Consider the following 9,456-nt stretch of genomic DNA (forward strand, 5'->3'; position numbering starts at 1 on the left):
AGTCTAGAAGCCAAATGAAGTACAGTCTTAGAAATCCTTTGGCCAGATTACCATCTCATTCTTGCATAATTTACAACAGGAAAAATGCCATGAGCCATAGATATATCAAGATCTGTGGGCAGGCAGATATAAATGCACCAGTACTGGTTTCGTTGGAACTGATTACAACAAAACAGATTCTCAACTATGGTGTCCATTGTAGAAAAGATGATAAAAGGAACAGGAATCCTATATTCCTATTGATTTGCCACGGTTTGCCTTTTGTCTCTGGAATTACATGGCATTTCTTTACTGTTTCATTCACAGTAATCTTCAGATTTTCTATAGCTTCCTATCAGCACTTGCCAGTCATTAAGGGCCCTTAATCCTTTGGTTTTCCTTTCAGTTCAGCATGTTTCCTGTCCATCCTATTCAGTTCAGCATGAATGCTCAGCTCCCATCAGTGTACCTGCTGAATTGCCTAGACCCTCTAATTAAAGCCTATATAAGGCCTTTGAAGGTTTGAAGTACTGTATCTCCATTTCTACTAAATAATACAGAATGAGCACATCAGCCATTAACTATCCAAAGCATAAATAAGCCATTGCTGTTTTCTCTAATTCAGATTTTTATCTAAATCCCTGAAAGTAAGAATTAAATAACCTTTTTTTTTTTTAACATACTGCATCTGGTGAAGATTGATATCAATGTGCACAGTGAGATACAACTCAGAATGGTCATCACTAAACTATCTCCAGTCAGAATTTTAATATTTATTAATATATTTCATATATACCCTATTCCTTAAATACTAAAATGAGTATTAAACCAGAGCCCTGCTTAAATCTCATCCTGTTTATTCATGTGTATTTTTATAGTGCCAGCACCATAGTGAATTTTTATTCACATTTTCTCAGTCCTCATAAACATTTTAATTAGAATTTCAAAGACTGCAAACTGCTACAGATCATTTGCCAGAACCCAAATCCAGAAAAAAAAAAAAACCATATGTTTCATATTGTACCTTTAAGTTCCAACACTTTTTCAACTCCCTACGAATTTTCAGCTTTTACTTAGAAATGTCATATCCACTACACACTTTTCTTCCTTTCAGGGAATATACTGTGTTATAACTTCCTGAGAGAGGATAAGTAGTCAACAATACTTGTTGGAAAAGAAACCCATGTTGTCTTCTATCCACAGTGTACTGCAATCTCAGACAGAAATTTACTGGAAGGCAGTGAACAATCGTTTTTTACTGTCTTGTTCACAGATGGTTCTTTGATTGTTGTTCGATGATGAGCATGACAACAGGTCCTTACAAAATTGCTAGATAGTAATGATATCAACTCATAAAATTTTGAATATTTGTGAGTAGTATGCCAAATCAAATTAGATGGGCCTCTTTTCTATTTTTCATTATGTTACTTCCTAAAGACTGTTCAACACAGGATATATAATTAATTAAAATAAACTGTGTGTTATTTTTCAAAGATATTTTAGATCTGTACTAGAAAATTTTCACACTTATTTGGCCCAAGTGTTCTAGCTGTAATAACATTAGGGCAAAGTTTTATATTTGGGCATTGAGCTGAGAGGAAACACATGGATGCATATTAGCAAAGGTGGTGTGTTCACTGAGGGATGTGTCTAGGAGTGTAATCACTTGCTTGTCTGTGAACAGCACCCAGCGTCTGCTAACTTAGTTGAATAAAAATATCTATTTGAAAGCATGACAGATTGAAACTATTATCTGTCCTCATTAAACACGCTTAGATGAACAATAAAAGATACATGCAGATAATTGTGTCTTTATCTTGAACATTGTCAGGAAAATATTTTATGTGTACTACATTGCAACTTCATTTGAAAATAAAAGATACTTTTACTTCATTTTTAGAATTGTCGGGGTAAATGATCAGAGTTTGAGTATCATCCATGTCAATCACTTTGTTATAAAAGAAAGAAGAAAATCTGTAGGGGAGAAACACTGGGAGGTTAATTACAGAAATTTTTACTGCAGACATTCTGAGAAAATTGTGTTCAATTTTTAGCTATCCAAACTCTTTAAAAATCAGATGCTCATAAAAGATTGAGAAGAAGATTATGTTACAATATTACTTATATTATGTGGTAAATAAAATATTTCTAAGGGACATAGACATAAGTAATGTAGAGTAATTTTAAAACTTGTTTTTTGTAAATGTATGGCTTATTATTATAATGTAGTATATTATTTTTTTCAGTTTCACTTTTATGTTTTCACTGAATAGACCATTAGAACATTGTGTTTTAGTGTACGCTGCATTGTATATTCATTTCTATGGATATGAGTCTTTACTGAGTTTATACACAGTGAAAAAACAATTGGCAAATCAATTATTTTTTTGTTAATTCATCTCAATAAAATCCCACTTAAGGAAAAAAATATTCTTGTGGTAAACTACAATAAAACAAATGTGTCTGTGTAGTGAAAATCATGCATAGCTCCAGGAACGTATATTCCTAGAGAACTCACTGAGCTTTAAGACTCCAGTGTTTCCATAGTAACCATTACTCATATTTTCACAGGTGCTTGATAAAATGAAAACCTAGCTGTCTTTACTATTCAGCTGTAGCATAAATATAAATAATTTTGTCCACTAGTATAATATTTAAGAAATTCTATGATGGATCATGGACTAGACTATCTGAAAGAGCATGAAAGAGTAGAAAGGTCAAAAAATCATTTTGAAAGAAATGGTTACTTCCATAATAAGTATTTGGAAGCCCTCAGCGTGGTGATACTTTCATAAGTGAAAACAAGAAGAAAATGAAAGAAAGAAGAATAGCAAGAAAAAACATTCCCAGATAACTAGATTTTTTCCCTATGTTCAGAGGTTTGATCTTATATAAGGAATCAAATCAGACACATCAGGACTTTCAATAATTCTCCTAAGCTCCTGTAATACATTCCTAGGATGAGAGATAAGAGAATCACAAGTGGTGCGATTCGTTGTTCATGCCTTTCCGTAAGATAATATTTTTTCCATGACTGGTTATTTGATTGCAATGGCTGGAGTGTCTGAGGTACGGGTGAACAGAAACATGCCATGGCTTATATAATGTATACTAAATTATAACTTTCAGTTATATTACACTTTGAAATATGAATATATAAGTAGATTAACATAGACAATAAATTCAATGGAAGAGTTTATAAATTAGCCTATATATAACTTTAATATTAATCATAATTTTTGAAATTTAAAATCTAACTATAAGAATAAAAGACAATTATTCTCAACTTTACCTACTTGTTCTCAAATTAGGAAAAACCAAACGATACATGCTAATGTTACCATGTTATGAGAAAAAAATCATTTGGTGGCATGGCTTATCTACTAATGTCCTATACTTTTGTAATTAATCTCTTGTATCTTTTAAATATACCAAGCAAGGTAGTCAGATGTAGTAACTCATGTTTACAATACTGGTGCTTGGAAAAGGGAACAAGAAGATACAGAGTAGAAAGTCATTTTCAGCTACATAGTAAGTTTGAGGTCAGCCTGGATTACATGAGACCTATGTCTTCATTCCCACCAAAGAATATATATATATAAAATATAGAACACACACATAATATACATATGATAAAAATGTAATTAATTATTTAACCACAATATTTAAATTGTACATTTATAAATACATAATATTATATCATTATATATAATTATAGATAATGTAAAGTATTCATTTATTTTATTGTATTTGTAATTTTATTAGGAAAGAACACATATAATTTAGGGAAAAATATTTAAGAACATATTTAAAATACTGTTAAAAATACAAATATGTTCATAATATTTATTCAAAGAACAGGAATCTTTTCAAGAGGAATCTATTAGTGTAATGCTTAAAGGGTCAGGTCAGCATGCTTATATTCACTGAATTTGGATAAAGATGTAAGAGAAGAAGAGCTAATAACTTCGCACGTAGAATTCATGCTTCTATAATAGATGGGATTCTTTAATTCATATTGTACAATGCATATTTCTTTCTAGAGTAAATATTTTAAGTGCTTTTTTGTTTGTTTGTTTGTTTGTTTTGTTTTGTTTTTCGAGACAGGATTTCTCTGTGGCTTTGGAGCCTGTCGTGGAACTAGCTCTGTAGACCAGGCTGGTCTCGAACTCACAGAGATCCGCTTGCCTCTGCCTCCCGAGTGCTAGGATTAAAGGCGTGCGCCACCACCGCCCGGCTAATATTTTAAGTTCTAAAGATGCACAAAGGTTTTTTTTGGTTACATAACTGCTATAAAAACATATAGTTATTTTGAGGAAAAAGGATGAGCTCATTTCAGATGGCATTATTGCTTTCTATTATAAACTTTCAATGCAAAGGTTTTTAGAAAAGAAGAAATAATTCCTAGATAAATAAATAATACACAAAAGTCTGCTTCATAGTGCCTGGAATATCTTTGCCAAATAATAGGTAAATATTGGCTAAATTTTAGTCAAGAAAGCCCTCAAGATGTACCTGCAATTTTACTAGCATACTTTGTGTAATGTTTCTTGAATCTATACCATAAAGTGTTATACTTGTTAGCATAAGTTGTGATTTTTTTTCTTGAAAAGCTGATGTTTCAGCTGATATTTTCAACATTCTTCCTAAGTACCTTTTTTTCTTTGTATTTCCTTGAGTCATAAGTAGTCTGTGTCTTTGCACCTATCTTCCAGGTTAAGATTGTCTAGACATTAAAATTGGGATTGAATCTTGGCTTCACATTGGTATTAATACATTCTGAGGCTTTTAAAACATAAATATCTTAATACCTCATCTGATATGAATGCTTTAGAATTTGTACAATTTCTATTAAAATACATGTACACAAAATAGAAGAGGTAAAAACACATAATGTGTAAATTTCACATTTCATGTTATATATATATATATATATATATTTTATTGTGCCTTTATTTACTTTCATTCATCTCTCCTTGATTTGGATCTTTGTCTCTCCTTCGAATCACTGCCATTTTAATCATTGTTGAAGTAACTTTTTCCTATAATGGTGTCACAATGAATTTTGTTCCAAATCATTACCAGGAAATTAAAATAACCAGTGAAAATTCAAGAAATTTGACATAAATTTTAAAAGGAAAAGACATTAATTCATGAATTTAAAAAATAACAACACTTACTGTGTTACTTATTCCTTAGTTTTACACTGCTCAAAATTTATTCTCCTTGAATGTAAGAAAAATTCAGATATTTAAAGTTGAAAGATAGTATTTGTATATATTTGTACAAAATAATGCTGTAACTTTACCATGAGATAAAATATGTATTTATCCCATTTGTAAATCAAAATATTGCACTCATCATTGCTGGATTGTAAAGCCCTAGAAATTACTGCTAGGAGAAAATTAATAGTTTCAAAGGAAGCATTAAAATGGTTCACAATGGGGGGCTGATTTTCAAACTGCACTCAAATAATAAAATGAATTTTTTTAAGGAGGAACAAACTTGGATATATTCTAATGCTGAGAAGGGAAGAAGTTAGTGGCAAAATATAGAGGAAATGCCTAACTATAGGTGTATGTCAAAGCACCAAGTAAGAAGGAAAACAGTAGGGATTAATGAACATCACAATCAAGCATATTGCAAAAAAATGAGTGGGAAATAAATCTTTCCCCTAGGATGAGTTGAGATAAACTGCAGATGGGGCATTTGTTACATATAGGTAGTAGGTATTTAAAAAACATATACATTCAACTTCAATTCAGGAAAGAATGAGATGAGAATAACAAAGAAATAAACAAGGAACCAGATCATATTATGAAAAAGTACTTAGCTACTCAACTACCTGGTGAATGAACTGACTTAGCTTGCAGAAATAGGAGTTGATAGCAGATTTTCTTTAGTCTTCCGCACTGAAATACGTTGTTTTGCTTTTTTTTCCTTTTTACTATTTTTCTTTTATTGAAAATAGATTGCTTTCACAGCACATATTCTGGTTACAGTTCTCCTCCATGACTTCTCCCAGATCCTCCCTTGACATCTGAATTCACCTGTGTCCCTTCAGAAAATAAACAGGCCTGCTTAGTAGATTTGGTGGACCATGTTCTCCTGGTGGGCTCACATGGGCTCACAACAAGTGAGGCAGAAAGCACAGAGCCTGCATGAGTCTGTACCATATCCTCTGCAAATATGCTGTGGCTGTTAGTTTGGTGCTTTGTGGGTCTACAGTGAGAGTGGGGGTATCTCTGGCTCTTGCCTGTTCTTGGCATTCTTTTCCTCCTCTTGAGTTGACTTATCCAGCTTTGATATGAGGGCTGTTGCCTTGTTTGATTGTATCTTGCTTTGTCCTGTTTGGCTCTTATCTCTTGGAATCCTGCTCTTTTCTGTTGAGGAAACAGAGGGGGAGTGGATCTGGGGAAGAGGTGAGGTGGAAAAAGCTGGAAGAAATGGAGAGAGGGGAAACTGTGGTTGGGATGTATTGTATGAGAGAAGAATATGTTTTCAATAAAAAAGAAAAATCATATTAAATTTAAAAAAGAAAAAGAAAATAGGCCTCTAAAGAAGAATAAAGACAAAACAGAAACAAACATAAGAGAATAGGACACAAGAAACAAACAAGAAAAGAACCAAAGGAAAAGTACAAAAAAGACATGTAGACTCAGTAATACACATATTCAAACACACATGAACCCTATAAAAATTCAAAACTGGAAGTCATATTATATACTCAATGACAAGTTAGTAATAAATAAATAAATAGATAACCATGGTCAAAACATCATAAGACAAATGCCTCCAAAGATGGTATTCAGTTTATTTTGTGTTGGCCATATACTGAGCACAGTTTTATTCAAGTGAGTCTCTATTGTAGAAAACTAATTTTAATTTGCAAGTAATTTTCAATTGAAAATATCTTGTGGGTTAGCTACATGTGCTTGTATCCACCTATCTTGTGCCAGAATCCCATTTGATGCAGATCCATGCAAGCCCTGTGCATCACATCTAAGTATCTGTGAGTTCATATGTGCCTTTGTACTGTTATATTTAGAAGGCCTTTTTTCTTAATGTTCTACATCCCTTCTGAGCATTTCTTTGTCTTCTTTTCTGCAGGGTTCCCTGAGCCATGAAGTGAAGGATCTGGTGGAGACATCCCATTTAGCACTGAGTTCTCTGAGGTTTCTTACTCTCTCTACACATTGTCTAGCTACAGGTTTCTGTATTTTTTCCCATCTACTGCAGGTGGAAGATTCTCTAATGATGGCTGAGCAAGTACTGATCTATGAGTATGGCAGGATGTCATTAGGAGTCATTTTATTGCTGTATTCCTTTAGCACATTGGTTCTCATCCTTCCTAATGCTTTGACCTCTTAATACAGTTACTCAGATTGTGGTGAGCTCCCCACACCATGAAATTATTTTGTGGCTACTTCATAACTGTAATTTTGCTACTGTTATGAATCATAATGTAAATATCTGGTATGTGTGTTATCTTATATGTGATTCTCAAAGCAGAACAATAGCATGTGGATTTCCCCTAGATCCTGGCTTATCTGGTCTTTGGTTTGACCACCAAAGAATTTGGGGGGATGGGTTCCATCACATGGAGTGAACCTGAAATCTAATCAGATATTTGTTGGTTACTCCACAATTATTGTGCCAATATTGTACTAGAGCACCTTACATACAGTCCGTCATTATAATTCCAAGAGTCTGTAGCTGGAATGATGTTTACTTTCTCCTTTAGTAGAGTGCAGTGTATCTACCTGTACCAAGAACACTAGCCTGCAGAGGTAGAGGTTCTAGGTAAGCCCCAACTTAAATTCTCTGTATTCTTTGAGTTGTGTAGTTCTAAGCATACTCAGTAATAAGGTCTTACTGTTGGTTTGTGTACAACAACCTACACTTTTGGCAACAGGATTGTTTCAGGTTTCCCACAAGACACTTAGGCCAACATGTTTATTAGATATACCCCATTACAACTACTGCAGCTTCATTTGCTGATGTGAGATATCCAACTGGGGATATGTCTTTGCCAATATTTTACAATTTCATTTAGATCGTCTTCATGCATATTTATGTATGTATGGTGTGGGAAGTCCTTCTGTCTATGTGTTGGCTAATAAATAAGGAAACTGCTTTGGCCTGTGATAGGGTAGAATAGAGCTAGGTGGGGAGAACAAACTGAATGCTGGGAGAAAGAAGGCAGAGTCAGGAGAAGCCATGTAGCCCCACCAGAGACAGACAGTGGATAAACCCTTGGTGGTAGCCATAGCCACATGGTAATACACATAGTAACAGAAATGGGATAAATTAAGCTGTAAGAGCTAGCCAATAAGAAGCTAGAGCTAATAAGCCAAACAGTAATTTAATGAATACAGCTTCTGTTTGGTTATTTTGGGAACAATAAATGAATGTGTTCTACTCATTTATGCTGTGAAATAATTGTTTAATGATGCAAAGACATGTTACATTCTTTTATGTTGCATTTGTTTTTCTCTGCAATGCTTCTTTATTTTGACTGTCTCAAATGTCTGATTGGTGTTTTAAAGAGCTGAAGAGTCAATAACTCAGTGGGAGAAAGGATAGGCGGGACTGGCACGCAGAAAAAATAAATAGGAGGAGATGTTCAGGGAAAGAGGAGGAACCAGAAAGGGAAAAGAGCACCACACCAGGAGTCCGCCACACAGCCACATAGCCAGCTACAACTAAGAAGGAAAGAAATATAGAATAAAAAATGAAAAAATCTCAGGGGCAAAATGTAGAAGAGAAATAAGTTATAATAGCTGGCTAGAGCCAAGTGGTGGTGGTACATGTCTTTAACCCCAGCACTCGGGAAGCAGAGGTGGGTGAATCTCTGTGAGACTGAGGCAAAACTGGTCTACAAGAGCTAGTTCCAGGACAGCTAGACTTGTTACACAGAGAAACCGTGCCTCAAAAAAAAAGAACAAAACAAAACAAAACAACAACAACAACAAAAAAAACAATCAATCAATCAATCAATCAATAAATAAAAGCTGACTAGAAACAAGTCAAGTTAATGCTGGGTGTTCATACGTAAGTCTCAGTGTATATTTGAAAGCTGAATGATGGATCTCCAAAGAGTTAAAAATAAAAACAAAGCAGCTTTAGTTTGTTCCTCAGAGTATGGTTGATATACCCAGTCCATTGGGGGAAAGGGAATTGATTTCCCCCCTTTCCTAGCAGGTATCAAATGCAAATAGATTGTTGTTTAGGGGTGGAACTTCAAATCCACCTTTTATTCTCCATGATGGTATTGTCTGCTTTGAACCTGTGCAGGTTTTGTATGAGTTTCTACACTCTCTGAAATTTCATATATGTGTCAGCCCTGCTGTGTACTTGTACTTATCCACAACCCTTGGGTCTTAGAACTTTCTGCCTTCAATACTGCATAGAACCATGGGACTTGGGGACTGATGTAGGATCTGGAAAAGACATTCTGCTCAGGGATGAGTGGTC

This window comes from Microtus oregoni, unplaced genomic scaffold (genome assembly GCF_018167655.1).
Source record: "Microtus oregoni isolate MIOR12 unplaced genomic scaffold, Mior012 000021F_ref0000039, whole genome shotgun sequence".
Taxonomy (NCBI): Eukaryota; Metazoa; Chordata; class Mammalia; order Rodentia; family Cricetidae; genus Microtus; species Microtus oregoni.